Genomic DNA, 6,000 nt, shown 5'->3' with positions numbered 1-6,000 from the left:
CTCTTACCCAGAAAGCCCTGGCCACTCCCTTTACTAAGAGCAGGAAATCTCTGAATCTCTCAGTGACTTTCCTTCTCAGGGCTCGTGGAGTCTTCAAGCTGCTCCTGGTACAGCACAGCTTGATGCAGAACCTGCTTCCCCACCCATGGGTGAGCCAGCAGTCATCAGACTCCCCAGTGCCAGGTGCTGGCTGCTCCACACGCCGCAGGACTCCGGGCTCCAGAGGCCGGGCTGAGTGTGGTTCACTCCCCATAGGGATGCTCTGGGTGGCTCTGGGGACTGTGGGGAAGGGGCTGATGGGGGACAGTCCTCGTCCTCCTGTGCAATCCACAGCTGATTCCCCCCAGCTTCCCCTGAGCCTCCTTCTAGGGTCTCACTGGGCAAATGCACAAAAAACCCAGATCAGGGCTAATAAGGGCTATCACATGTGTCACCATGAGGGTTCAAGAGCCAGAGTGTCTGGTCCAGTTCTGGCTTGGCCATTACTAGCCCTGTGACCTTGGACAAGTTACCTAGCTTCTTTCTGCCTCAGTTTCCTCATCTGTAAAATGGGGGTAATGGTTTCTTTTTCACAGGCTTGTTGGGAGCAGTGTATAAATTCCTGCTTGTGAATTACTTAAAGCAGTGCCCAGTACTTAGGTGGTAAATGCCCACTAATCAACAGTTGTTGTTATTATTATTTGGCACTGTTTTTTTATCTTTGAATTTTTTTATTGTTGTAAAATACACATAATGTAAAATTTACCATATTAATCATTTTAAGTGTATAGTTCAGTGGTATTAAATGCATTCTTAATGTTGTGCACCCCTTACCACCATCCATCCCCACTACTCTATCTTGTAAAACTGAAACTCCATCCCCATTAAACGACATCTCCCCATTCCTCCCTCCCTGCAGCCGCTGGGGACCCCGTTCTACTTTGTGTCTCTATGATTTGACTACTTGAAGTATCTCATCTAAGTGGAATCATACAGTGTTTGTCTTTCTGCGACTGGCTTATCTTTCTTAGCGTAATGTCCTCAAGGTTCATCCGTGTTGTAGCGTGTGTCAGGTTTTCCTTCCCTTTTAAGGCTGAATGATATTCCACTGTAGGGATAGACCACATTTTGCTCATGCATTCACCGGCCAGTGGCCAGTCGGGCTGCGTTTTGGCTGTTGTGTGTAATGCTGCCGTGGGAGTGCAGAGAGCTCTTCCAGACCCTGTTTCCAATTCTTCTATGGCACCGCTTTCTGCAGCACAAGTTGTGGGATGACAGCTACAGGAAGGAGCAGCTAGAGCTTCTGGTTTTCATCTCTAACACGTCTAAGTTTAGGGCTTGGAGCAGGAGAGGACATCACCATCTGGAGGGACAGACTCAGTTCTCTGCATCCTACTGAGCCATGCTGAAATGTTTCCATTGCATCTGGGGAGCAGGGATGAGGATGGTGCCAGATGGGGCCCCCAGGGATGAGGGAGGGAGGCGGAGGGGTACAGAGAAGAGGCAGCAGGTAGCTGGGCAGAGGGGCCCCGTCCAGTCCGCACACCTTCCTCCCATCGAATGGACCAGCCTGCAGCGGCTCCCACAACCTGGGTCACTGGAAAGAACACTGGGGTCCAGCATGTCCCTCATTTTACAGACGAGACATCCGATGTGAGTGCTTTTTTCCACACCACCAAGCAATTAACTCAGTTCCGACACTATCTCCCTGGAAGTAGCATCAGATCCCACAGGTGAAGGGTTTGTGCCTATGACTCCCTGCCCACCTCACTTCAGATGCCAATTGCAAGTCCAGGTTGTCACCTGTGCTTCTGACCAACCGCCTATAGATGGGAGCCAAGACCCCCTCCTCAGATTTAATTGATTTGTTAGAGCGGCTCACAGGACCCAGAGAAACAGTTTATTCACTAGATTACCCATTTATTGTAAACAGATATAACTCAGAAATGGCCAGATAGAAGAGGTATATAGGGCAAGGTGCGGGAAGAGACTTCATTACATAGGAACGGTGGATTACATCATTGGCCATTGGTGATTGAACTGAAAGTCTAGCCCCTTTCCCCTCCCTAGAGGTTGGTGGGGGCTGGGGGAGGGGAGGGACTGAAAATTCTAACCCTCCAATCGCCTGGTTAGTTCCCCTGGCAACCAGTCCCCATTCTGAGGTTAACCTAGGTGCTTTCCAAAAGTCACCTCCTTCATACAACAAAAGGCACCTTTATTGCTCTCAAAGCTTAGGAAATTCCAAGAGTTTTAGGAGCTGTGCCAGGAACAGTGCATGAAGACTATATATTTCTTATAAATCACAGTATCTCAGGCTCCAAAGAGGAAGACCCTTGTCCAAGGTTATGCAGCAAATCGTCATACAGGCTGGGCTGAGGCCTGTGAAAGAAAAATAAAAATGGAGTTAGTATTGCTAAGACAATTCTCTAAAATGAAGCCAGGAGACCATTGAGCAAGTGTGACCTATGCACAGCTCAGTCTGGAGGGAATCTGACCTTTTGACCACTTATCCTCCTAACGAAGGCATCCAGAACATCTGCCAGAAACTCAAGAAAATTAGGGGACCCTTACCCTAAAACAACTCGTGACAGCCCTCACTTAAGGACAAATATTTCTTTTCTTGTGTCAGAGTACAGCCTTGAGGCATTTTCCTTAATAAGCCCTTGACTCTTTCTCTTCCCCAGAACATTCTTTCGGTTTTAACTCAATCTCTGTCTCCCAAATTGCAGTTCTTAAGACCCTAAATAAACTCTTTTCTTTTCTTTTTTTTTTTAGATGGTTAATATATATAATTTAAAATTAATTAATTAATTAATTATTGGCTGCGTTGGGTCTCGGTTGCTGCGCGCAGGTTTTCTCTAGTTATAACAAGCAGGGGTTACTCTTCGTTGCGGTGTGCGGCCTTCTCATTGCGGTGGCTTCTTTTGTTGGGGAGCACGGGCTCTAGGCACGTGGGCTTCAGTAGTTGTGGTGCATGGGCTTCAGTAGTTGTGGCTCGCGGGCTCCAGAGCGCAGGCTCAGTAGTTGTGGCACGTGGGCTTAGTTGCCCTGCAGCATGTGGGATCTTCCCGGACCAGGGCTCCAACCCGTGTCGCCTGCCTTGGCAGACAGATTCTTAACCACTGCGCCACCAGGGAAGTCCTAAGCTCTTTTCTTATTTGCAGCCTCCTGCCTTTTTTTGGTTGCCAGGCCTCAGGCTTCCGACTTCCTGTCCAGTGTTCTTTCTGTTCAGAGAGTCAGAGAGACAGGAAGCTGGGTGGGGCAGGACTGACCCCAGGGCTCCTCAGAGGTCTGTGGGGGGAACTTCCTTCTGAGCTGGCCCTTGTCTGCTCACTCTCACCACGCTGAGTGGGTGGATTACCCCTGAGTGACAGTTCCCAAACCCCCTCCTCAGGTTCCCAGAGGCCCAGAGAGGGTCAGGCTGGCCTCAGAAGGCACAGCATGGAAGCAGCAGTTCGGGGACTTATCTCTCAGCTGATCCTTTCATTTAAAATCTTACCTAGAGCTTTGGTGCAGAAGCCAATTTTATCTCAGCTTTTGTGTTTTGCATAAACCATGCCCACACACGCATCGTCTTGGAATTATTCTCACACCTATCTTTGTCCACAGGGCCTCAAGGCTCCTCCAGGCTCCATGGCCTCAACTCCCACCAGCAAGCTCCCCATATTGGCCACGGTGTGGCACAAAGTGCCTGTACTATTTATTTCCTAATAAAAAGACAGCCTGGGTGGCCCAGTGGAAGGTTAAAGCAGAGATTTACTACGAGATGATTAACCATAAAACCACAGGTTAAATCAATATTAGACAAGGAGGGGGAGGGGAAAGTTAGCAGAGTGGGGTCACATTCGCACAGGTGACTGGGATTACTGTTGTCTCCAGGATTCCGCCCAGAGACGGCTGAGAGCGGGGCCTGGGCCTGATTCGGGCCCCTCTCGCTGTGTGACTCCAGGCATGTGCCTTCCACTCTCTGGACCTCAGATTCCCCGTTTATCTATATAATACTGAGACTGGACCAGGAGCTTCTTGCTTGGTGCAGGTGAAAAGAACATGGTCTTTGACACCAGATGGGCTGGGGCTTGGAGTCCAGTGTTGCTGTGTCCTGCCGTGGCCTTCAGCAGGCTGAGTTTCCTCCCCCTGGGGAGAGTGGTAATAAAGGTGATGACAAAATAGTGATAGCAAACATTTACGGAGGGCTTACCCACACTTAGAGAAACACCATTCGTTCTAAGCCTTTCACACGTTTTGAGTTGCTGAATCCTCACAACAACGGTGTCGGCACCATCGTTTTCTCCATCTTGCGGAGGGGGTGGGTTTCCCAGCGAGGTTCCGTGGCACCGCAGGGAGCAGATGCCTGGCGACTTGGTTTGGTCCTGCTGTGGGCTGTTTTCTGCCAGCCTCAGCCTGTGGGGCCTCAGCAAACTCTTCACCAAACTTCAGTGGCTCCAGCCACACCCTCTCCAATGAGGTCTGAATCACAGCACTGGGGGGGCAGCAGGAGTGGTTCTTTCAAATTAGTTTACTCCTTGAGTGCCCTGCCTCAACTCCGTAGATCAGCTATTTCTGTTAGAGTTCTCTTCACTTCTTAGCAGTTCATCCCATTACTAGCCAATTATTCTTTACATTAAATTTTCGTGATAAAATTCTGTGATCCTATTTTCTGTCTAGGTCTTGACTGATATAGAATTGGTACTGGAACAGGTCTCAGGATATGGACCAGCAAAGATGCTATTTTTTTTAAACAACCCTTTACAAATGTAAAACTATTTTTAGCTCATGGGCCATACAAAGATAGGCCATGGGCCAGACGTGGCACACGGATCATGGCTTGCCAATCCCTGTACTAGAGTGACTGTCTACTGGAGAAAAGGAAAGACTCAGGCCTTTTAGGAATTTCGGATACTGGCTATGAATTGATGCTACATCCTGGGGACCCAACATGCCACTGTGCTCCACTAGTCAAAGTGGGGATTTACAACCGCCAGGTGATAGATGGGGTCTTATTTCAAGCTCATCTCACAGTGGGCCAAGTCTGTTATTTCCCTAGTTTCTGAAAGTATAATTGGAATAGACACACATAGCAACTGGTAGAACTCCCACTTTGGTTCTCTGGCCCAGGAAGGGTTAAGAAGAAGTTCTGGAACTTTCCCTCCCTAGAAAGGTAGTAAACCCAAAGTGATAATGTTCCCTATAGGAGGCGGTGGTGGTGCAGACTGCAGATTAACGCCACCATCACAAACAAAACACTAATTCAAAAAGACACATGAACCCCGATGTTCATAGAAGCATTATTTACAATTGCCAAGATATGTAAACAACCTAAGTATCCATCAACAGATGAATGGTGCAGTAAATATTATAAAGAAGGTGCAGTATATATTATATATACAATGGAATACTATTCAGCCTCAAAAGAGAATGAAGTTTTGCCATTTGCAGCAACATGGATGGACTTGGAGGGCATTACGCTAAGTGAAATAAGTCAGACAGAGAAAGACAAATACTGTATGATATCACTTATATGTGGAATCAAAAAATACAACAAACTAGTGAACATAACAAAGAAAGAAGCAGGCTCACAGATAAAGAGAACAAACTAGTGGTTACCAGTGGGGGGAGGGGCAATATAGGGGTTGGGGAGTGGGAGGTACAAACTATTGGGTGCAAGATAGGCTCAAGGATGTATTGTGCAACACGGGAAATATAGCCAATATTTTGTAATAACTAAACGGAAAGTAACTTTTCAAAATTGTATAAAAAATAAAAAATAAACAAGCAAACAAACAAACAAAAAACCCCCAAAACTCTTCGCACAAGAACTTAAAAAGACTTGAAAGAAACAGGGGTGCTTCTAAATAGGTGTGTTAACTAATCTGATCAACTTGTTCAGAAGTTAGACGGATCTTGGAAAATGACTGTGGATTATTGTAAACGTAGTCAAGTAGTTTTTCCAATTGCAGCTGTTTCCCCAGATGTATTATTTTTGCTAGAGCAAATCGACATGGCCCCTGGCAATTAGAATAC

General features: G+C 47.2%; 1 protein-coding gene across 1 annotated transcript in view; it reads right to left on the bottom strand.

Moving 5' to 3' along the window:
• Positions 1-785: 785 nt before the first annotated feature.
• The window catches only part of LOC309663509 (uncharacterized protein), a 52,239-nt gene continuing 47,024 nt past the window's right edge, over positions 786-6,000 (bottom strand). Inside the window, exon 4 of the transcript XR_014265325.1 lies at positions 786-2,358. The gene's annotated coding sequence lies outside the window, so the exon portion shown is untranslated. The remainder of the gene's footprint in view (positions 2,359-6,000) is intronic.

The sequence above is a fragment of the Balaenoptera physalus genome, assembly GCF_965194825.1.
Source record: "Balaenoptera physalus genome assembly, chromosome: 1".
In the NCBI taxonomy this organism is placed as follows: domain Eukaryota; kingdom Metazoa; phylum Chordata; class Mammalia; order Artiodactyla; family Balaenopteridae; genus Balaenoptera; species Balaenoptera physalus.
Note: the sequence above shows the minus strand (reverse complement) of the source record. Positions and strands in the feature narration are given on the sequence as shown.